The sequence below is a fragment of the Bombina bombina genome, chromosome 3 (genome assembly GCF_027579735.1).
Source record: "Bombina bombina isolate aBomBom1 chromosome 3, aBomBom1.pri, whole genome shotgun sequence".
Classification (NCBI taxonomy): Eukaryota; Metazoa; Chordata; class Amphibia; order Anura; family Bombinatoridae; genus Bombina; species Bombina bombina.
This window is the reverse complement of record NC_069501.1, coordinates 193,277,480-193,302,225: the sequence shown is the minus strand read 5'-3', so window position 1 is coordinate 193,302,225 and position 24,746 is coordinate 193,277,480. Positions and strand designations below refer to the sequence as shown.

General features: G+C 39.6%; 1 pseudogene; it reads right to left on the bottom strand.

Moving 5' to 3' along the window:
* Positions 1 to 14,460: 14,460 nt before the first annotated feature.
* Positions 14,461 to 15,888, bottom strand: LOC128652272 (jerky protein homolog; annotated as a pseudogene).
* Between the last annotated feature and the right edge of the window lie 8,858 nt (positions 15,889 to 24,746).

Genomic DNA, 24,746 nt, shown 5'->3' with positions numbered 1-24,746 from the left:
ACATACATTGAATGAATGACCATTCTAAAATTACCTATTTAACAGCATTAAGAACACATATTATTGTTATTTTCCTTTTCTCTGTTTCCTTTTCTGATTTTTATATGTTTTTATAGCGCTGTATGTAATGTTGATATTTATGTTCTGCAATATGTTTTAAATTTATTTATTTATCTTATATGTTCTTTAGTTCTTATTAACCTTATATATTTTTTATTTTATTTTATTTTTCTTACAATACACAATTTTTAATAGGAAACGTTGGTATTACACATTTTTATTTATGTTATTTTATGTCATGTTTAGCAACTATATGAGCATATCAGGAGAATGACTTAAATATACAAATATTGGCCATTTATGCTTTTTTTTCCATTTCTATACGTGAATATGTATAAAATAGATAGTGCTCCTGTATAAGAACAAATGTACTTCATGTATAAATAATATTTTTTATTATTTATGTACAATTTTGTATACATGATTTAAATATAATGTACACATTTATGTATTACTCATGAACCTCTGACCGCCTGGTTCACTTCCATATTGGCAGACCTTATCGGTTTGAATATGTTGACAAGCTGTTTAAGGGTTAACAAGTCAGAAGTGGGCAGGGTATGCACCGGTCATAGTGATTGGTCCACTTAGCCTTAAAATACTTACGTTACCTGGAAGTCATCTCTGATGAAGCGCAAGGTACGCCTGTGCGAAACATGTCAGGGGTTTCAATCTGTTACTTACCCATGATTGTGACTGAATAAACGTTCAATTTCGATTCTACTGCACTACTTGTCAGATAGTAGAATTATATTTTTTATTAAATACTGTATATATATATATATATATATATATATATATATATATATATATATATATATATATGAGTATAATAGTTTATTTTGATATGTTTTGGCTGTGTTTAGTAAAAAAAAAAAATTTAACCCTTACTTTTTACTTCACATCTTAAGTCACACTTATTGGCTGATTTATCAAGGGCCGAATGGCCCCTAATGCCCCTGTTTCCGTGCGAGCCTTCAGGCTTGCTGAAAACAACAGTTAAGAAGCAGCGGTCTTAAGACCGCTGCTCCTTAACTGGTCCACTGCCTTTGAGGCTGCGGACATCAATCCTCCCGATTTCATGCGATCGGGTTGATTGACACCCTCCTGGCCGACAGCGTATGCTGTCGACATTCAGCGATAGCTGTCGGACATGATCCGCTGAGCGGATCATGTCGGACAGACATTTGATAAATCGGCCCCTAAATATTCTAGTGCAGTTTCAGCTTTCACTTAAGCGCAACATATATCTTTCAACTTGTAATATGAGCAATATTTAGTGTGGTTGCAATATCCATTGAAAGTATAGGCTGCACTACAGCAATGTCAGTCACACTAACCCTTCTCTGGTAAATCAGTTATATCATGGACTTGTATTATCAAGAGGTCCAGCGATACTGCTTATTGCGTCCAGCGCTATACTGAGCACACCACTTGTAATCTTACCCATGGTTGAGTATGATAAGAACATTTTTAGAGGTTAAAGGAGCCATCAAAATAAAGCAATGATGTAAAGTATTTGCCATTGTTATGACAATGTCCTGCCAGATGGAGTGACACAAATCTTCTTTTTTCAAAGAGTTTAACTGCCTTTTTTAAATAAGCGTCCGTGTTTTAAAAGTTGGAGTGAGAGGGGGGTTAACCTAACCTATACAATATTGTTTCCTATTATTACTGCCATGGAGATATTGTATTTTAAAAAGAACCTGCTGTTCATATGAGATGTATTGGGTGTGTGTGGTTCATGCTGTTTTAATGGTGACATTTCCTAAATGCATTAAGTTGGTTGCTGCCATTTCTCATGGCAATTATGCTTTAATAAGAGTTGCATAAGATCGTTATACGGTATAATAGCTCCATAACTCCATAATAATACCCTCTCACTCCATATAAAGAAAACTCCCTGGTGTCCAGTGAAAAAGATAATTACCATTCCCAGTTTGGATCACTTGCATCCTAGTGAAACAAGTGACCCATCAAAAGAGAGAGTGATTTTCCTTCTTTCAAATGAAATGTTGCTTGTAATTCTAAGAGCTGTAAGGGCTGTAATATATGTTTTTGCATTATGGGCCAGATAATCTGTATGGTTAAAACTTTACTTTCACTTTAAGAACTGTCATCTTATATGCCAGCCCATTTTTTAATACCTGTGTAGGGGTGGTGTTTAAAACTAGACTGCAATCAGAAAGGGTTACACAGGTGCCGAGAGAAAACTGGCCCAGCTCTTAAAATATCCATTTATTGCAAATAAATACATATGATACCCTGATTACATGTTATATTCACAATTATTCTTGCTCAGAATAATTATATATTTACACTATATACATATAGTGGTATAAATAAACACAGACAGACAACATTGTTTAGAACAAAAAAAAATATTTTAGGGACATATAAATATGTTTGCAAAAGATTTCTGACATAACACATATATACTGTATATACAAGTATGTGCAGATATATGTACAAAATATAACATTAACAATCATTTAAAAAAAAGAAAAAAACATGAGATAGGAATATCATGATTTATAGAAATACAAATACACATAAATTTATGTGAAAATATCATATCATATTTCGTATGTAGATTTGCGGCAGCGATGTCTGGCGAGCATATTGACTCCAGCGAATGCGTCGAGATTGACGCAATGATAAATCGTCCCCTATATATTTACTGTAAATATTTCACATTCCAATGTTCTGTACATAGCAGAATATGTTCTAAGTATTTTTAAATATATATTCCTATCTGTAGATATACAAATGCATATCTGTGCGTATATATATATATATATATATATATATATATACCTACTCTATATACTGTATAATCATATATATATATAGCTATAGATATATATATATTTTACCAAAATACCATCAGATATATGTAGAAATATTTATTTATGAATAAACAGAGCATATTCTGCTATGTGCAGAACATTGGAATGTGAAATATTCATATTTTCATGTCGGGTTAGCATGCATGCGAATATGCTGGATTTGTGTTTGAGTTGGGTGTTAGTTTTCCTTTCACTTTTTTTTTCTCCTTTGACTTCTATGCGGGAATACGTGAACGCACACGCAATAATCTAAGTTTGTTTTTTGCGCTCGTCGGGTTAGCACACAAGTGAAAACAGTTTACTGTTATCTCCTAATACGAAAGGAACCCAACACGTGCAAAAAGCTTACTTATATCGCAATTAGCGCTCCACTTGTAATCTGGCCTATATGTGATCTAATCACTCACAACAATGTCATAGTGTGAAACAGATGCTTCTGATATACTGATCTATTTGTAAATTGTAATCTACATTTTTGGGCACACCTGATTTAAACACTTCTATGACAGCTGTTAATATTGATACAGGTGTGAAAATCAGTGCAAATATGTAATAGTGGAATTAGTGTGCATAGAGCTTTTTTTCAACAATATTTCCTCCCATAATAATAAATATTGGTTAAGGATTAAGGGTATAAAAAACTTAAATTATGCTTACCTGATAATTTCCTTTTCTTCTGACGGGAAGAGTCCACAGCTGCATTCATTACTTTTGGGTTATTCAGAACCTGGCCACCAGGAGGAGGCAAAGACACCCCAGCCAAAGGCTTAAATACCTCCCCCACTTCCCTCATCCCCCAGTCATTCTCCCGAGGGAACAAGGAACAGTTGGAGAAATATCAGGGTAAAAAACGGTGACAGAAGGAACAAAAAATACGACGCCCCTTATGAACAACACGGGTGGGGGGAGCTGTGGACTCTTCCCGTCAGAAGAAAAGAAAATTATCAGGTAAGCATAATTTAAGTTTTTCTTCTTAAATGGGAAGAGTCCACAGCTGCATTCATTACTTTTGGGAAAACAATACCCAAGCTATAGAGGACACTGAATGCAAAATGGGCGGGTACAAAAGGCGGCCCCCTTCTGAGGGCACCACAGCCTAAAACCCCAAACTCCCGACAGAAAAAACTGCTTCACTAGAAGCCAAAGGACAAAAAGGAAAAAAGCCAAGATAACTGCCCAACAGTTAAAACCAGCAAGGCCCTTGCTAGAGACCGCTCAGGTTATTAGACTCGACCGAGCCAAAAGCCTCTGAGGAGACGATGTCCCGCAGGCATGCAGCCCGCAAAATTAAACTCACCCTGATCAAAAGAAAGGGGAAACATCCACATTCCCCCAGCGGGGAAGAAAAGAGACTCAGCTAAATGAGTCCGAAAGGACCCTCAGAACCCAAAGGGACTAGGACCAAGAAAAGGAACTCCAAGAGAGTGAACCAGGATGAAACAGGGCACCTATGAAAAGACCCTGCCAACCTAGCAAAGCAAAGGGAGGACTTGTAAAGCCCCCTCTACCTAAACCAAAAGACCAAGAAATGTCCTGAGAACTTAAAAGTAGGAAAGAAAAATCCCTCCCCTACACAGAGCGCTCACTTGCACCCAGAATAGAGCAACCGAAATACAAACCGTCCCGGGAGCAGCTGAAAAAACAGCATCAGATATCTGAATATGCTCCTCCAAGTCATAGGCGTCCTGCTACAAATAAGGACTTAGCGACCACAGGTCGCTACCCTAGCTATGAAACCGCACAGGACCTTCTTCAGAAGAAGAACTCAGAAACAGTGCAGGACAGGACCTTCCCAAAAAGGGACAGGAAAGGAAGGAACCGAACCCAGAATCCGGTAGAGAAAACTACCTGCCGAGGAGGGATCCACCGCAAAGCCTCTCACTTAAAGAAGGTTCACAATAACTATGATACGCGGCTAAGATCAACAGATCAGACAGATCCCTGACTCTCGCTCCAGTAACGGACCCAGCACCAAAGTGAATGATAATGTCCGAAAGACTTACGGCTAGATTTAGAGTTCTGCGGCCAAAGGGGTGCGTTAGCTACGCATGCTTTTTTTTCCCCGCACTTTTTAAATACCGCTGGTATTTAGAGTTCACAGAAGGGCTGCGTTAGGCTCCAAAAAGGGAGCGTATAGCATATTTACCGCAACTGCAACTCTAAATACCAGCGGTGCTTACGGACGCGGCCAGCTTCAAAAACGTGCTCATGCACGATTCCCCCATAGGAAACAATGGGACAGTTTGAGCTGAAAAAAAAACCCTGCAAAAAAGCAGCGTTCAGCTCCTAACGCGGCCCCATTGTTTCCTATGGGGAAACTCTTCCTAAGTCTGCACCTAACACTCTAACATGTACCCCGAGTCTAAACACCCCTAACCTTACACTTATTAACCTCTAATCTGCCGCCCCCGCTATCGCTGACACCTGCATTTTATTATTAACCCCTAATCTGCCGCTCCGTACACCGCCGCCACCTACGTTATCCCTATGTACCCCTAATCTGCTGCCCCTAACACCGCCGACCCCTATATTATATTTATTAACCCCTAATCTGCCGCCCCCAACGTCGCCGCTACCTACCTACACTTATTAACCCCTAATCTGCCGACCGCACCTCACCGCTACTATAATAAATGTATTAACCCCTAAACCGCCTCACCCCCGCCTCAATAACCCTATAATAAATAGTATTAACCCCTAATCTGCTCCCCCTAACATCGCCGACACCTAACTTCAATTATTAACCCCTAATCTGCCGACCGGATCTCGCCGCTACTCTAATAAATGGATTAACCTCTAAAGCTAAGTCTAACCCTAACACCCCCCTAAGTTAAATATAATTTAAATCTAACGAAATAAATTAACTCTTATTAAATAAATTATTCCTATTTAAAGCTAAATACTTACCTGTAAAATAAACCCTAATATAGCTACAATATAAATAATAATTACATTGTAGCTATTTTAGGATTAATATTTATTTTACAGGCAACTTTGTATTTATTTTAACCAGGTACAATAGCTATTAAATAGTTAAGAACTATTTAATAGCTAAAATAGTTAAAATAATTACAAAATTACCTGTAAAATAAATCCTAACCTAAGTTACAATTAAACCTAACACTACACTATCAATAAATTAATTACATACAATACCTACAAATAACTACAATTAAATAAATTAACTAAAGTACAAAAAATAAAAAAGAACTAAGTTACAAAAAAATAAAAAAATATTTACAAACATTAGAAAAATATTACAACAATTTTAAACTAATTACACCTACTCTAAGCCCCCTAATAAAATAACAAAGACCCCCAAAATAAAAAAAATGCCCTACCCTATTCTAAATTAAAAAAGTTCAAAGCTCTTTTACCTTACCAGCCCTGAAAAGGGCCATTTGCGGGGCATGCCCCAAATAATTCAGCTCTTTTGCCTGTAAAAAAAAACATACAATACCCCCCCCCCAAAATTACAACCCACCACCCACATACCCCTAATCTAACCCAAACCCCCCTTAAATAAACCTAACACTAAGCCCCTGAAGATCTTCCTACCTTATCTTCACCATGCCAGGTTCACCGATCCGTCCTCCGAAGTCTTCATCCAAGCCTCCGAAGTCTTCATCCAAGCCCAAGCAGGGGCTAGCGATCCATAATCCGGCTGAAGTCTTCTATCAAGCGGCGGCTGAAGAGGTCCAGAAGAGGCTCCAAAGTCTTCATCCTATCCGGGAAGAAGAGGAGATCCGGACCGGCAACCATCTTGAACCAAGCAGCATCTTCTATCTGCATCCGATGACGAACGGCTCCATCTTGAAGACCTCCGGCGCGGATCCATCCTCTTCTTCCGACGTCCAACTGAAGAATGAAGGTTCCTTTAAGGGACGTCATCCAAGATGGCATCTCTCGAATTCCGATTGGCTGATAGGATTCTATCAGCCAATCGGAATTAAGGTAGGAAAATTCTGATTGGCTGATGGAATCAGCCAATCAGATTCAAGTTCAATCCGATTGGCTGATTGGATCAGCCAATCAGATTGAGCTCGCATTCTATTGGCTGATCGGAACAGCCAATAGAATGCGAGCTCAATCTGATTGGCTGATCCAATCAGCCAATCGGATTGAACTTGAATCTGATTGGCTGATTCCATCAGCCAATCAGAATTTTCCTACCTTAATTCCGATTGGCTGATAGAATTCTATCAGCCAATCGGAATTCGAGGGACGCCATTTTGGATGACGTCCCTTAAAGGAACCTTCATTCTTCAGTTGGACGTCGGAAGAAGAGGATGGATCCGCGCCGGAGGTTTTCAAGATGGAGCCGTTCGTCATCGGATGCAGATAGAAGATGCCGCTTGGATCAAGATGGTTGCCGGTCCGGATCTCCTCTTATTCCCGGATAGGATGAAGACTTTGGAGCCTCTTCTGGACCTCTTCAGCCGGATTATGGATCGCCAGCCCCCGCTTGGGCTTGGATGAAGACTTCGGAGGCTTGGATGAAGACTTCGGAGGACGGATCGGTGAACCTGGCATGGTGAAGATAAGGTAGGAAGATCTTCAGGGGCTTAGTGTTAGGTTTATTTAAGGGGGGTTTGGGTTGTGTGGGTGGTGGGTTGTAATGTTGGGGGGGGTATTGTATGTTTTTTTTTGCAGGCAAAAGAGCTGAATTATTTGGGGCATGCCCCGCAAATGGCCCTTTTCAGGGCTGGTAAGGTAAAAGAGCTTTGAACTTTTTTAATTTAGAATAGGGTAGGGCATTTTTTTATTTTGGGGGTCTTTGTTATTTTATTAGGGGGCTTAGAGTAGGTGTAATTAGTTTAAAATTGTTGTAATATTTTTCTAATGTTTGTAAATATTTTTTTATTTTTTGTAACAGTTCTTTTTTATTTTTTGTACTTTAGTTAGTTTATTTAATTGTAGTTATTTGTAGGTATTGTATTTAATTAATTTATTGATAGTGTAGTGTTAGGTTTAATTGTAACTTAGGTTAGGATTTATTTTACAGGTAATTTTGTAATTATTTTAACTATTTTAGCTATTAAATAGTTCTTAACTATTTAATAGCTATTGTACCTGGTTAAAATAAATACAAAGTTGCCTGTAAAATAAATATTAATCCTAAAATAGCTAAAATATAATTATAATTTATATTGTAGCTATATTAGGGTTTATTTTACAAGTAAGTATTTAGCTTTAAATAGGAATAATTTATTTAATAAGAGTTAATTTATTTCGTTAGATTTAAATTATATTTAATTTAGGGGGGTGTTAGTGTTAGGGTTAGATTTAGCTTTAGGGGTTAATCCATTTATTAGAGTAGCGGCGAGATCCGGTCGGCAGATTAGGGGTTAATAATTTAAGTTAGGTGTCGGCGATGTTAGGGAGGGCAGATTAGGGGTTAATACTATTTATTATAGGGTTATTGAGGCGGGGGTGAGACGGTTTAGGGGTTAATACATTTATTATAGTAGCGGTGAGGTGCGGTCAGCAGATTAGGGGTTAATAAGTGTAGGTAGGTAGCGGCGACGTTGGGGGCGGCAGATTAGGGGTTAATAAATATAATATAGGGGTCGGCGGTGTTAGGGGCAGCAGATTAGGGGTACATAAGTATAACGTAGGTGGCGGTCGGCAGATTAGGGGTTAAAAAATTTTAATTGAGTGGCGGCGATGTGGGGGGGCCTCGGTTTAGGGGTACATAGGTAGTTTATGGGTGTTTGTGTACTGTAGAGCACAGTAGTTAAGAGCTTTATGAACCGGCGTTAGCCCAAAAAGCTCTTAACTCCTGTTTTTTTTCTGCGGCTGGAGTCTTGTCGGTAGATTTCTAACGCTCACTTCAGCCAAGACTCTAAATACCGGCGTTAGAAAGATCCCATTGAAAAGATAGGCTACGCAAATGGCGTAGGGGGATCTGCGGTATGGAAAAGTCGTGGCTGGAAAGTGAGCGTTAGACCCTTTCCTGACTGACTCTAAATTCCAGCGGTAGCCCAAAACCAGCGTTAGGAGCCTCTAACGCTGGTTTTGACGGCTAACGCCAAACTCTAAATCTAGGCGTTAGGGATTAAAAGTACCCCAAATTATCAAGATCTGCAGGAAAACTGCACACCATATGCTGTTTATGAGGAAAAATACCCTTTCAGTGACATCATTGCTTCCAGCAGCATACAGACATTAATCCCCACTATTTTTCAACACTGTACTGTGCATAGAATCAGACTGCCAAGGGGCAGAATTTTCAAACTCTGAATGGACCGCTACTCCATAACTTGTCTGCCTGCTCTGAGGCAGTGGACAGAAATCAACCTGATCGAATACGATCGGGTTGATTGACACCCCATGTTAGCGGCCAATTGGCCAAGAATCTGCAGAGGGGGGCATTGCACCAGCAGTTCACAAGAACTGCTGGTGCAATGATAAATGCTGACAGCATATGGTGTTGGCATTTATCGATGTGCAATGGACATGATACGCTACATTGTATCATGTCGACTCGCACTTACATAAATATGCCCCATAGTCTTCTCCAGGTAACAAACATACAAACAGATTCCAGGCTCTTTTTAAAATTACCTTTATTCCTTCAGTAGTAGACCAGAAAATGTTGTAGTTGTTTGTTCCTATGGGCCATGTAATGAAGGAATAAAGGTTATTTTAAACAGAGGCTGGAATCTATTCATATGTTTGTTAATTGATCACCACTATGCCCTGCTATAGTATAAGTATAGAACTTTCACAGATCTGCACACATTGTACTTATCATAGATGGTCCCCATATAGCAGCAGCAGACTGGCATTAATAATCACTATGCCCTGCTATAGCATTTAAACTACTTCACCTACCTGGAACAGATGGTCCCTGTATAGCAGCTGCAGACAGACATTCATCATCACTATCAAAATCACCATAGCTATCCTGCCTCACCCTGCAGCCACTAGGGACTGCCCCAGCTCTGTCACCCTGGTCTAGTCAGTAAAAGCAAGAGGAGACTTCCAGTAAAGCGTGGACCAGACTCATTCTACCCTCCTCCGTCCAAGCCATCCAAGGCAAAGAACAATTGAACTACTACGTCCTGCTGTCGCTAAGAATGTAAACTGTGATATGCAACAGTGACCCATGTTGGATTGAAAAAGTAACTGCAGCTGAATTTATGAAAAGTCAAGTTGGTTCTTGTCATTTAGACACTAGGGCAAGGGAGAAGAAACACATTTAGGCAAACTCACGACAATCCGGGACAGCATAGCTGAGCCCTTTAAAAAGTTACGAACAGACTGACCAAATTCAGGACTGTCTCTAAAACGTAAGGACTTCTGGTCACCCTAGTTATATAACGATAAAACTGTGTAAAAAACAAACAAAACAAAACAACTTAAATTATGCTTACCTGATAATTTTATTTTCTTCTGATGGGAAGAGTCCACAGCTGCATTCATTACTTTTGGGAATTTAGAACCTGGCCAACAGGAGGAGGCAAAGAGACACCCCAGCCAAAGGCTTAAATACCTCCCCCACTTCCCTCATCCCCCAGTCATTCTGCTGAGGGAACAAGGAACAGTGGCAGAAATATCAGGGTGAAAAAGGTGCCAGAAGAAACAAAAAATACAGCCACCCCATAGATACAACGCAGGTGGGGAGCAGTGGACTCTTCCCGTCAGAAGAAAAGTAAATTATCAGGTAAGCATAATTTAAGTTTTTTTTCTTAAACAGGAAGAGTCCACAGCTGCATTCATTACTATTCAAGCTATAGAGGACACTGAATGCAAAATGTGCGGGTACAAAAGGCGGCCTCTTCTGAGGACACCACAGCCTAAAATCCAAAACTCCCGACAGAAAAAAACTGCTTCACTAGAAGCCAAAGGAAAAAAAGGAAAAATGCTGAGATAACTGCCCAACAGTTAAAACCAGCAAGGCCCTTGCTAGAGACCGCTCAGGTTATTTGACTCGACTGAGCCAAAAGCCTCTGAGGAGATGAAGTCCCGCAGGCACGCAGCCTGCAAAATTAAACTCACCCCCGATCAAAAGAAAGGGGAAACATCCACATTCCCCCAGAGGGGAAGAAGGAGACTCAGCTAAATGAGTCCGAAAGGACCCTCAGAACCCAAAGGGACTAGGACCAAGAAAGGGAACTCCAAAGGAGTGAACCAGGATTAAACAGGGCATCTATGAAAGGACCCTGCCGACCAAGCAAAGCAAGTGAGGACTTGTAAAGCCCCCTCTACCTAGGCCAAAGGACCAAGAAATGTCCTGAGAACTTAAAAGGTGGAAAGAAAAATTCCTCCATTACACAGAGCGCACACTCGCACCCAGTATAGAGAAACCGTCCCCGGGAGATGCTGAAAATAAACAGAATCAGATATCTGAATATGCTCCTCCAAGCCATAGGCGTCCTGCTACAAATAAGGACTTAACGACCATAGGTCGCCACCCTAGCTATGAAAATGTACAGGACCTTCTTCAGAAGAAGAACTCCGAAACAGTGCAGGACAGGACCTTCCTAAAAGGGACACCGCAAAGCTTCTCACTCAAAGAAAGTTCACCATAACTATGATATGCGGCTAAGATCAACAGATCAGACAGATCACTGACTCTCGCTCCAGTAACGGACCCAGCACCAAAGTTATTGATAATGACCGAAAGACTTAGGGATTAAAAGTACCCTGAATCATATAGATCTGTAGGAAGAAAGAATCCATCCCTTCGCACTGTCATCACACACACCAGGCAAGGGGGGCAACCCCACTGACAGAGGCATAAAGGGTACCTCCAAGCACCAGGTGGATACAGTGCAATGTCAATTTCACCCCCAAAGGGAGGAAAAGAATTTCAAATTGTAAACCTTCTGCTCACTAGACGGCTAAGTTAACCATCAGACTAGAACAGCGGGGCTGAAGCGTAAAGCTGCTCAAAAAGGTAAAATACTGAATGAAAACCATCCGGACACTAAGGCCGGCCCAGACGAGTCTAGATTTCCCTGCAAAGGGATAGATTACTCCCATAGGAACAGAAGACGTCCCGGATCAGGAAACTGGGCTGTCCAGAACCAGACCTAAGGGATCTGGATACAGACCCCCAAAAATACAGTCAAAGACAGGACAAACAGACCCCACACCCAAAAACTTGGAGCCGGCTTAACTATTTAAAAACCCCTGAGGAACCCTAGGTTACCCCATCCGGAGTAGACTTGAACTATAGGCGAAGCAATACCTGTCCTATCCAAGACAACTTGGACACTGAACACACATGAAAACATCCCATACCCAGGGAGCTTGGGACACCCGCAGTGGGATACAACTACCTACAGAAGGGTAATAGTTAGTAGTGAAGCCACACAACCACTCTGGAAGGCCCTAAGGCCCTAGGGACAACTTCCACCAAGTCCAAAGACTAATAACGTACGAGAAAAACAGAAAACTCTGCTTAGGAATGCCAAGGCCTACAAGGGCTGCACAGCCTGACAAGAAAAGGCTGTTATGTTCCGAACTAGCCACAAGCCCAAGTGACACTACACATTAGCAGACAGAATCACATAACAAACATGATTAAAGTCCCCCCCCTGTTCAATAACCCCCCTCAGGAGATATTAACCCTTGATTCCTTACAAAGATAAAGGAGTCCCACTGAGACCCTGACTTCTTCGTTTACATTACTTATCACATCATCAAAGTAAAATGAAATGATCTTACCGGAATCTACACCAGGGAACAGGAACACAGCCCTTCAAGCGTGACAGATAGAAGCCTCACTTTTGACATGGACTTGAGAGAAGAAAGCAGGCAGCGAAACTCGTCAACGCTGATTGCTAAGGAGATGTTAATATGAGTCGGGATGGTTACGCAGAAAGACTCTCCCTGCATCTCCGGACTCTAACATTCATCCATGCTCTCACTGAGAGGCTGACAGGATTACTTAAAACTCCAGTCCCATTTCGAAGAGTACTACCTTCCATAAGAGACTATCAAAAATCTTCCGACACTTCTCTGCCAACCTCCTGTGACGAAAAGGCAAAGAATGACTGGGGGATGAGGGAAGTGGGGAAGGTATTTAAGCCTTTGGCTGGGGTGTATTTGCCTCCTCCTGGTGGCCAGGTTCTGAATACCCAAAAGTAATGAATGCAGCTGTGGACTCTTCCCGTTTAAGAAGAAAATATACCTCTTCTGCATAGTATACTTTTCCAACTGGCTTCTGTAATGGGTTATAAGAGAATAGCTTTTAAAGAGAGCTGCAGGTACAGTGTTATAGTGTTTGAGGTTATAACGACCAGCCACATACAGCATGATGTCATTAAAAACGCTATGAGAAATATGCTAGAGCACATTGGATCAATGTCTTGCTTGAGACATCAATTAAATATATTGATTTAAATTATTCGGTGCATTTAAATTTAGATTAAACCACATAAACACAACTGAAATTAAAAGTTATTTGAGGAGTATGTACCTGAATTAAGCATTTTTAGAATAATCCAGTGTTCTGCATTTTCTACCATAAGTGTTACTTCTATGTAAGGAAATTGTTAGCTAATACATATGAAAAGAATTACATTATAAAATAACTAGAAATGTCAGAGGAATGTGAAGACTTGTGAATGATCAGGGCCTCTCACGCTCAAGCATTCCATCTATTTGACGTAGCTGCAAAAATAAATAGTTATGTGGCTAAAATGGAACTTAAAATAAAGCAAGTAGGCAACGTTGATAATAAATCAAATAGAGTACACGGTAATCTATGAATTGTAATGTAATATATATATATATATATATATATATAGTACAACTCCAAAAATCCGGACTGCTTGGGGATTTGTCCAGTCCGTATTTTTAGATTTTCCGGATTCTCAGACATCAATGCTAAAATACAGTACCTTGTAAATAATAAAGGAGATGTGTTAATTTTTTTAAATTTTTTTAATGCAGTAACTAAATAATGAACAGATTGCCTAGAATAGAGTACAGTACTGTACACATGCATATGTACATTCCTTTCTGTTGCAGGTATTTCTTCGGTACATGCTGAACTGCTTGTTCACCGAATGCTAACACCTGCTACACCTGGTGATCCGCTTGTGAACTGAGCTTCTGCGATGCAGGATGGCTATTAGCAGATGTTTCCTCTGTTTTAAAAGATAAAAAGAGATGTTTTTTTAGTAAATACTGCACTGTGTAAGGCGTTTCATTTTTACAGTATTAAAATAAAGTACAGTACTGTACCTGCATATGACATGTTTTCTTCTTCCTGCTGTGCAAGGTGATCTGTTTGTGGATTGAGTGTTGTGAGTGTTTGCTGCTGCAGTTGATTGGTAGTTTGGATGGCAGATGCTTCTGTTGTTTTTTGTAAATATCTTCGTATGTCACATTGTCTGCGACTTTGTAATTTCTTTGTGATAAAATTATTTGGCACCATGTGCACTTGCATGACGTCTTGGAGTGTAAAGCTATGGTTTTGTTCCACAAATTTCACAATGGTTTCCATGCATTTTTCAGCAGTAGCCCAAAATACCTTTTCAGTTTCAAGTCTGTCATCTTCTTCATCAGATTTTTCAGAAGTGTGCTCCTCTGTCTAATCTGGATTTGTGATGCTGTCAATGATTTCTTGATCAGTAAAAGTGGCTGCAATCTCAACATCATCTTCAATGCATATCCACTCTTCTAGGTCCTCTTCATTAAGTTTGCATAGAGGGTTGTCTTCCTGGGCTAATTTGACAGATTGCATGAGTTCATTAACTTCAGATGCTCTCTGCTCTACAAGGAACCCTTCAAGATCTTCATTTCCCTCACACTCTAGCTCTCCATGCATCACATTTGGCCATAACTTTCTCCAAGCTCTTAAAAGAGTTACAGGCTTGACTGTGTTCCATGCAGTTACAAGAGAAAACACTGCATCTTTTATTGTAAAGCTACGTTGAAATTCTATAGAATCAACATCCTTGTTTAACATTTTCATCATAAAGTCATTTTTATAATGGCATTTGAAGTTCCTAATGACTCCTTGGTCCATGGGCTGAATTAGTGATGTAACATTTGGTAGCAAGTAAGATGCAAAAATATTTCCACAATCAGACACTAATTTTGATTCATGGGGGTGAGCCCTACAGTTGTCAAGAAGCAGCAAGCACTTTGTGTTAGCAGGTTTTCCCAAATTTGTTAGGTTCTGGCGGACTGATGGAATAAAATCATTAACAAACCAATCTTAAAAAATGTCTTTGTCCATCCAAGCATTTTTTTGAGCTTTATAAGTCACAGGGAGGTGCAAAACTCCTTTAAATGCCCGTGGGCGCTAATATTTGCCAATCACCAGAAGCTTGATTTTATGCTGTCCAGAAGCATTAGCACAGGTGAGGACAGTAAGTCTTTCTTTATTCATATTAAAACCTTTAGCATTTCGTTCTTGGTTTCCAGCCAGAGTTTTAGTGGGCAGACATTTCCAGAAAACACCTGTTTCATCTGCATTGTAAATTTGATCAGGTGTGAGATCATAGTCAATGAAAATTTTTTCAAATGTTGCACTATAATCTGCTGCAGCATGTGTATCAGCTGACTGCCTTTCTCCAACAACATTTAGCTGTCTAATACCATGACGCATTTTAAAATTCCTAAGCCACCCACTGCTAAAGTTACATTCAGAATCAATGTTCATTTGCTCCTTAAAAGATTTTGCTTTGGTGATAAGCATTGGCCCAGAAATTGCCATACCTTCTGATCGTTTAATCAAAAACCATTCATGCAAAACCTTATCAAGATTTTCTAACTTTGGCTTATGTAAACTTTTTCTTTCTGCAATTTTGTTGTAAGGCTCAGATGAGGCTGTAAACTGTAGAATTTTATTTTTGGCATTTTTTATATCATAAATGGTAGACTTTGCAATGTCATATGTTTCCATTAGAACAGAAACACTAACCCCTGATTCAAGTTTTTTGATGATTTCAAGTTTGTCACTCAATTTTAGAGTGTTTCTCCTACGCTTCTGTTTATCCACTTTAGGAGACATTGGTGGTACAGTACTGTGTAACGGTACTGTGCAGTGTAAAGATGCTAAATACCTGCACAGGTACCGGTCATGTACTAGTTGTGGAGCTCAGATTTCACTTTTTGCCGCACCCGCACTGAAATTTGCATGCGCTTTGAGAAACCAACACCCGGAAGTTGTGATCGCGCCGGAGTCCGGATTCTCAGGTTGTCCGGATTTCCGGGGTCCGGATTTTTGGAGTTGTACTGTATGTGCTATTCAAAGTGACCGCACAACCTACTAATTCAAAACTGTAGTATGCTCAGGCACGGGACAAAGTCCGGTCCTAGACTAAATAATAATATACTATACAAGAATCCCAGCCACTGAGTCTTATAATTCAACACAGTATTTTAATCTTTCAACAAAGGACTATAATACAGTGTAGTATTTCACACCATGTAATAATGACATTGAAAAGTGTTTGATAAAAGTTCATTCAGATCCACACATACCCCATCCACCCCATTCCACACATACCCCATTTGGTGGATGGGGTATGTGTGGATCTTAATGAACTTTCATCAAACACTTTTCAATGTCATTATTACATGGTGTGAAATACTACACTGTATTATAGTCCTTTGTTGAAAGATTAAAATACTGTGTTGAATTATAAGACTCAGTGGCTGGGATTCTTGTATAGTGTATATATATATATATATATATATATATATATATATATATATATATATATATATATATATATATATATATATATATATTAGAATACTAAATCCAATGTAGTTTCTGGTAACTACATTGTAATTACAACATGGCAGAAGTTAAAGAAGTTATCAATTTAAAAAGAATGCAGGGTGACTGTAGTAAACAAGTCTTTATTATTAAATGCATAACATTTTATCCCAATTTTACAGCTCCTACTAAATCTTTGTTTTAAAATAGCCAGGATAATTTAAAAAATGTTAATTAAAGAGCAAAGCAAATTGATATTGAAGTGCTAATTGAACATCTTGGTTTGTTACTATAAAAGGATATGAAACCCAAAAGTAATTTGAAAATTCAATTCACCCTGTACTTTATTGAAAATACATTATTAACACATTATTTGATTTTTACTTTGTGAATTTAATGTATTTGTGAAAATATACACTCATTTCAATTCTGATGACTGCAACACGTTCCAAAAAAGTTGGTACAGTGACAATTTAGGACTAATAGCGATGTGACAAGTTGAAATTAGAAGGTGATGTGAAACAGGTGAGGCAATTGAGTAATCATAGTATATAAGGAGCCTCAAAAAAAAACCTAGTCCTTCAAGAGCAAGGATGGGTCGAAGCTCACCAATCTGCCATTAGATGCATCAGCGAATAATCCGACACTTTGAGAACAATATTCCCAAAGACAAATCGGTAAGATTTTGGGCATTTCACCTTCTACAGTGCACAATATAATTAAAAAATTCAAGGAATCCGGTTAAATCTCGGTGCGTAAAGGGCAAGGCCGAAAACCATTTCTGAATGTGCGTGATCTCCGATCCCTCAGACGTCACTGTCTCAAAAACCGTCATGAGTCTGTAATGGATATCCTGACATGTGCTCAACCAACACCATTCACCGCTGCATCCACAGATGCAAGTTAAGACTTTACTATGCAAAGCAAAAGACATACATCAACACTGTCCAGAAGCACCGCCGACTTCTATGGGCTCGGTCTAATTTGAGATAGACAGTAGCAAAGTTGAATCGTGTTTTGTGGTCTGACAATTCAACATTTCAAATAGTTTTTGGAAAAAACAGCCTTCATGTTCTCCGGACCAAAGAGGAAAAGGACCATCCAAGCTGTTATCAGCATCAAGTCCAAAAGCCAGCATCTGTCATGGTATGGGGGGGTGTCAGTGCCCATGGCATGGGTAACTTGCACATTTGTGAGGACACCATTAATGCAAAAAGATATGTATATATTTTGGAACAACATATGCTGCCATCCAGAAGTCGGCTTATCCAGAGATGTCCTTGCATTTTCCAGCAGCACAACGCCAAACCACATTCTACACATGGTTGCGATTGAGAATGTGTGGCGCATTGAGAAACGCAAAATAAGAAAACAAAGGCCCTGTCAGTTGCGCAGCTGAAGACTAATGAATGAATGGGGGGAAATTCTGCTTACTAAACTTAACCAACTGGTGTCTTCAGTGCCCAAATGCTTACTAAGTGTTATTAAAAGAAAAAGTGATGTTACACAGTGGTAAACTGTCGACTGTCCCAACTTTTTTGGAGTGTGTTGCAGTCATCAGATTTTTTAAAAAATACATAAAATTCACAAATTAACACATCAAATAATGTGTTAATAATGTGTTTTAAATATAGTACAGGGTGAATTGGGTTTTCAAATGACTTTTTTTTTCCTTTTTTTTTTGCCTTTTCCATACTGTCCCAAGTTGTACTTCTTGTACTTCTATTACCTTGCTTAATTCCCTTAGTATGCTTTCTTAAAAATCATACATAGGAAGACTCAGGAGTACCAATGCATTACTGGGAGCTGCACCTGTATGTCTCTTCTCATTGGCTCATCTGATGTGTTCAGCTAGTTCCCAGTAGTGCATTGTTCCTCCTTAAACAAGATATGCCAAGAGAAGGAAGCAGTACATAATAGAAGTTAATAGTAAAGTTGTTTAAAATTGAATGCGCTATCTGAATCCTGAAAGTGCAATAATGGGTTTCATGTCCTTTTAAAGTGAGAACATTTGAATTTAAACACATAAAGCAGTCAGTCATCAACACTGGCCAGATTACAAGTGGGGCGCAAGATATCGCTTTAGCTAAAGCGATATTTGTGCTCCACTTTGTAATACCAGCACATGCTATGGTGCGCTGTTATTATAAGTTTACAACAATGCAAACGCAAGCTCACATTCTCATTGCAGGGAAGCATTGCGCTCACGAAAGCACGCTTCCATTGGCTCCTAAGGGAGCTTCGTTCTGATGCTGTTACAGATAGCATCAGAGATATGAATGTGTGTTTAGCTAGTGATATTGGCGCTAACAATATATTCAAAAGGCCAAGATCTAAAAGACTACTCCTCCCAGTAGTTAAGTTAAGGCACAAAAATGTCTAAAAACAAAAAAGATCTGGCGCTATAAGGTAGCTTGAATATAAACTACATAAAAGTCAAATGTTGAAATGATTGCTTAAGCTACTCATAAATTACTGATAAAGAGCAATTTAATCTATTAATAACCAGGGTCTATTCGATGTTAAGTTAAATAAAAAAAATATTTTATTCTTATTATATATCTAAAACGGTATGTCTAAAACCAGCAAGGTAAATCTAAAACCAGATTCAAACTCATAAATGACAATAATAATATGCGAGGTATATACCACATAAGAAATATAACATAAAATATGGGATGTAGGGACATCTCCCTATGAGTATAAAAAACCACGGAGTATAAGCGCTGGTAGGTCACTCAGACCGCTAGTTACTGACAGTTATGAATATGTAAGGTACCTTACTCCTCAAACATGGGGTTTAAAAACAAACCATCTTCAAAGTTGATCTTAATTAGCTGTAACGTGAAACACCCAAAGGCTGAAGATTTCTTGCGGATAACTCAGGGTGATAAACCTCCAAGCCTATTGGTGATAGCGTAACACACCTCTCTTCTGATAGGTGAATGCCTGGGCCAATCAGGTGCTAGAGATTACGCTATGAATAAACAGTATGACCATTTAATGCTCCACTTGTAATCTAGCCCTGAATCTTTAAGTCAACATGATTTTATTTTGCATAGGCTACACATATTTTGTTTTAAGGGAAAAGCCTGTACAAAATCTTTTTTAAAGTATTTGTACCATTCCAAATGTAAGAATGCCAGTAGTCCTAGACTTATTGTATACATAACTTGTGTTACTTAAAAGTAACAACAAAAAACACAAGATGACTTTAAGTATTTGCACAACAAACTTGAATTAATTGAAAAGGAAATATATATTAATTATGTACAAAGAAACAATCTTCAATAGACATGTGCACAGCAAAAAAATTGTTTTGTTTCGTTTTCATTAGTTAAAGAAATCATTTAGATTTGGCAAATTAGTTAGTGAATCTGAAAAACGATTTAACTTAACATAAGGTTCCTACGATCCAGGGGAGGTGCGCTAGTGTAATGGTGAAGATAGTTAGAATCAAGATCCAGCAGCACTCTTCGTCATATCAAAGAAGATAGAGTCCTATGGTGAAAAGAAATACAAGAGGCGCAACATAGGGTAATAAAGTAGATACAAAGTAGCCTGTGGGTCAGAGCCCCCCTCCAAAAAGCTACTCACAAGTGAAGAGGCACAACCGGAGTGCCTATCCAAGCAGTACGGGACCAAAGAGTCGCCTGAAAGACTCAGGTGCAATGCCCAGGCTCCAGCGTCAAGTTGCGTCAGGGATTACAGCAGTGACCGGCCCAGCGTACTCACAGCCAACCAGAAAGTCGTATAGGTAGGCACGCCTAGATGACACAGGCTCAGGTAGGTCCGCAATCAGGATACAAACAAAACGGAGCAGGTAGTAATAGTAAAAAGTGTGAATTTTATTAACCACACTAAAATAACAGCTGAGTATAAAAATATATAATCAATGGTGATTAGATAGTATAAAAATAAGACTAATCAACTAATATACAACCAATAAACTAAGAATTGGTCCAAGAAAAACAACTCAGGTGCAAATCATAAGACCATATATGAAGCAGATATATAAATATATAGATTCATAACTTAGTGAAGAGACCTAAAGAGGCTCATATTAAAAATCTCAAAATTATATATTTACTGTAAAGTGATAAATGTACCAAAATTATGAACGATGAGCAATAAAATACAATACAATGCAATACTAATCAAATCTATAATAAATTCAATAAGATAAAAGTGATCACCATTGATCATAAACCAAATAAACAAATAGGTATAACCTCATAAATATAATGACATAAAGATATAATATTATTAGAAAAAGGAGTTCGATCCCAATATCCGTAATATAAAAAACAGCCTTTATTTTCCAAATTTAAAATACAAACATGATACACACACAAGAGAAGTATCAGGTTTTACGCGTTTCGGTGGGTGCCGTACTCATAAACTCAGGTTTATGAGTATGGCACCCGCCGAAACGCGTAAAACCTGATGACACTGTTCTCAACAAGACATTTCCTTGCATAGGATTGGTTGACCACTCACCACGAGACCTAACACACGGATTCCCATTGGATGTCTGCACCTGGAAGCAGACCGGAACTGGTTTGACAAGGAGCCACGTAACCAAGGTGCTTGCAGCCGCAGTACCTGACGAATAGCGGCTGAATTGAGTGACCGTTCCTCGGGAGGTGACGAGTAGTTGAAGCGCCTGGACGGCTCTATTTCCGCATATGGTGGATGCTCGTCTGACAGAGTTTGCCTGGTCGGTGTGGGTGAGTCCTCAATTTTACCTATAGGATTTCGTATGTCACAGAGAAACCACTCCTTGTTTATGGTATATACATGTTTGACAAGGACTTTATTCTGATTATCGCCAAAGACTGTCACATATGAGGCTGTGAATACGCCTATTATACATTAATCAGCTAACAAGGGTTAATACACAGTATTATTCTTTTTCTCAATATAATATTATTCTAACACTAATAGGTCATAAAGGTCAATGTTCTAATGATTAGACCTAATGAACCATACTAGTGTCGAAATATATAAGTAAGTCACTAATTAGCCACACCAGTACTAAATAAGTGCAAATGTATGAGAATACATAAAAAAACATAAACATCCAATGGTCATAATTGAGTTTAAAAATAATAATATTCAGGTAGTAAAATAGGGTGATGGTAAAATGTGAATCACAGCTACAATCGCAGAGTAATATTACCAGGGTCCCAAGGTACCTTACTAAAAATAATAAAACCTAACATTACAAAAAAATAAAAGCTACAATAAAAAACAATAATAAACACTAAAATTACAAAAAAAAAAACAACTGTAACAACCCACCTAGGGGGTTTGTGTTGTATTGGAACCCAGTTGCAGAGGAACAGCTCTTCCTTACAATCACGACCTTCAGAAAATCCTGGGAGTGGATACAGGATCCTGAAAGGTCAGTGGTGACACGGAGGCCTTTAATATGAATGAAAGGGCAAAGACAGAAACAAAGTCAAAACAATCCGAAGTCAGGGCAGGCAGCATGTAAGCGAAGAAAAAGGACAATCCAAAGTCAGGAACCAGGAAATCTGTATAATGGAATCAGAGTTAACACAGACAAAAAAACAAGGTAAGAACTCCATAACCAGGAAGCAAGGAAAATAACCAAGCACTGACTGGGGGGCGTGCTGAAAATATATAGGGAAACTAAGTCACGTGACTGGTCACCTGCCCCAGTAGGTGAAGCAAGCAGGGTCAATAAGAAAAGGTCAGGGACTCAGCGCCATCTTGGTTTTTCTCAGACTCCCTGGCCTGCTCTTCTCCATCAGACCCAGACCCCTCCTCCCATCATATACTCAAACGCTGAGTCCGCATGGCGGCTGCCATTCTACCGCGACGGTATGTTCGCCGCAAAACTTGTTGGCGAGAAGGAGAGGGGAAGACAGTCGCAGGCCGGCTATAGGAGGCCCGGGAGGTAAAAACCGTTACCGCACCACCTCTAGGATACCACTGGAAGCCAGGAGCGGGTAAGTGTCCGGCCGTGCCATGAAAGAGCCCCCTCCTCAGACGCGACCGCAGGGCGCAAAACGTGGTTGGCCGACCAGGATGGCTCAGATGAAAGACTTTGACTTTTGCAGGAAAATGGATATTCCTGGTCGGCTCCCAGTATCGCTCCTCAGGACCATACCCCTTCCAGTGGATAAGGTATTCCACCCTACGACACCTGGAGTCAAGAATCTCTTGGACTTCAAACTCTTCTAAACCATCAACCATCACTGAAATAGGTGGAGTAGCAACACGTGATGGGAAACTGTTGGGTCTCCAAGGCTTCAGATGACACATGAAATACCGGATGTAACCGGTAGGAGGCAGGGAGATCTAAGCGAACAGCCACTGGGGATATGACTTTGGTCACCAAAAAAGGCCCTTTGTAGCGTGGTCCTAGTTTCCACGAAGGACAGGACATACGCAAAATCTGTGTGGATAACCAGGCCTTATCACCTAGCACGGTAGGTGTTGGGGACCTCTTTTTGTCGGCATATCCTTTATAACGTCGTTGTGCCATCTTCAGAGTATTGATTAGTATCTGCCATTGTTGTTTAAGTTTATTTAAATGCAAGACCACATCAGGTACCATGTTGGGGCAAGGCAACTCAGGGAAGGCACATGGATGGAAACCATAGTTGGCATAAAAAGGCGTGACCTTAATAGAGTGATGCATGTAATAATTATAAGAGAATTCTGCTGTAGGACGTAAATACAGCCAGTCATCTTGTAGATACGTGGTGAAGCAACAGAGGTATTGTTCTAAAGTTTGGTTGGTACGTTCAGTTTGCTCATTGGTCTGGGGCTGATAGGCTGATGATAAGCAACGTTGGATCTTGAGATGACTGCAAAAGTGGGACCAGAAACGGGTGAACTGAGAACCTCAGTCAGTGATGATTGACTGAGGCAATCCATGCAGATGTTAGATATTTTGCAGAAACAAGGAGGCTGTCTTAGCAGCAGAAGGGAGTCCTATGGAGGGAATGAAATGTGCCATCTTTGTAAACCTATCAACTACCACCAGGATGGTATTATGTTTGTGTGACAGAGGTAGATCCACAATAAAGTCCATGGCTATGTCTTTTCATGGCCCTTGAGGAACTGTAGGAGGCTGTAAAAGGCCTACTGGTTTCATTTTTGGTGTCTTTGAATGGGCACATATTTCACAGGTCAGGACATATTCCCTGGTATCAATCTTGATGGATGGCCACCAATAGTAATGGCTAATAATTTCTAATGTTTGCGTAATTCCGCCATGGCCTGCGAAAAAAGTGTCATGGAATTGGCTGAGTGCTTCAGATTGAAGCGAGGGTGGCACATACACCTGTTTGTCATGGTACCATAGTTCCTGTTTTTTGGGTCAGAGACGGAAAAACAGCAGGTGGTTGAACATTTAGATTTTGTATGCGATCTATAAGTGAGACCTGTATTGTGAGAAATTGATGTGTGGGTAGAATAGTGTCTTGGGTTTGGTCGATGCTGTCAGTATCCACATACTGTATATGCGTGAAAAGGCATCTGCCTTTAGGGTCTTGGATCCAGGGTGGTAGGTGATTTGTAGATTGAATCTAGAAAAGAACAAGGCCCAGAGGGCTTGACGAGGACGTAATCTTTAGACAGCACGAAGATACTCTAGATTACGGTGATCTGTACACACCATAACAGGTATGGGAACTCCCTCTAATAGATGGCACCATTATTCTAAGGTACCTTTAATTGCAAGAAGTTCCCTCTCACCTACATCATAATTCTTCTCCGCAGAAAGGAGTTTTCGGAAATAGAATGCTACCGGATGTAGCCCCTAACAGCAATGTAAAAGGCATCTGCCTCAAGGTAGAAGGCTTTGGTAGTGTCTGGTTGAGCCAGAATAAGTGCTTGGTTGAATAGTTTCTTTAATTTTTCGAAGGCCTCTTGGGCTTGAGTTGTCCATAGAAATATATCTTGTTTCTTGGTCAAGGTGGTTATAGAAGAGCATATTTGGGAGAAACCTCTGTAAAGGTTTGCGAACCCTAGAAAACGTTGTACATATTTTTTATCTTTAGGTATGGGCCACTCCAAAATAGCTGTAATCTTGCGGAGATCCATTTGGATCTGTCCAGGGGTGATAATGTAGCCCAGGAATTCTACAGACTCTGCATCAAATATGC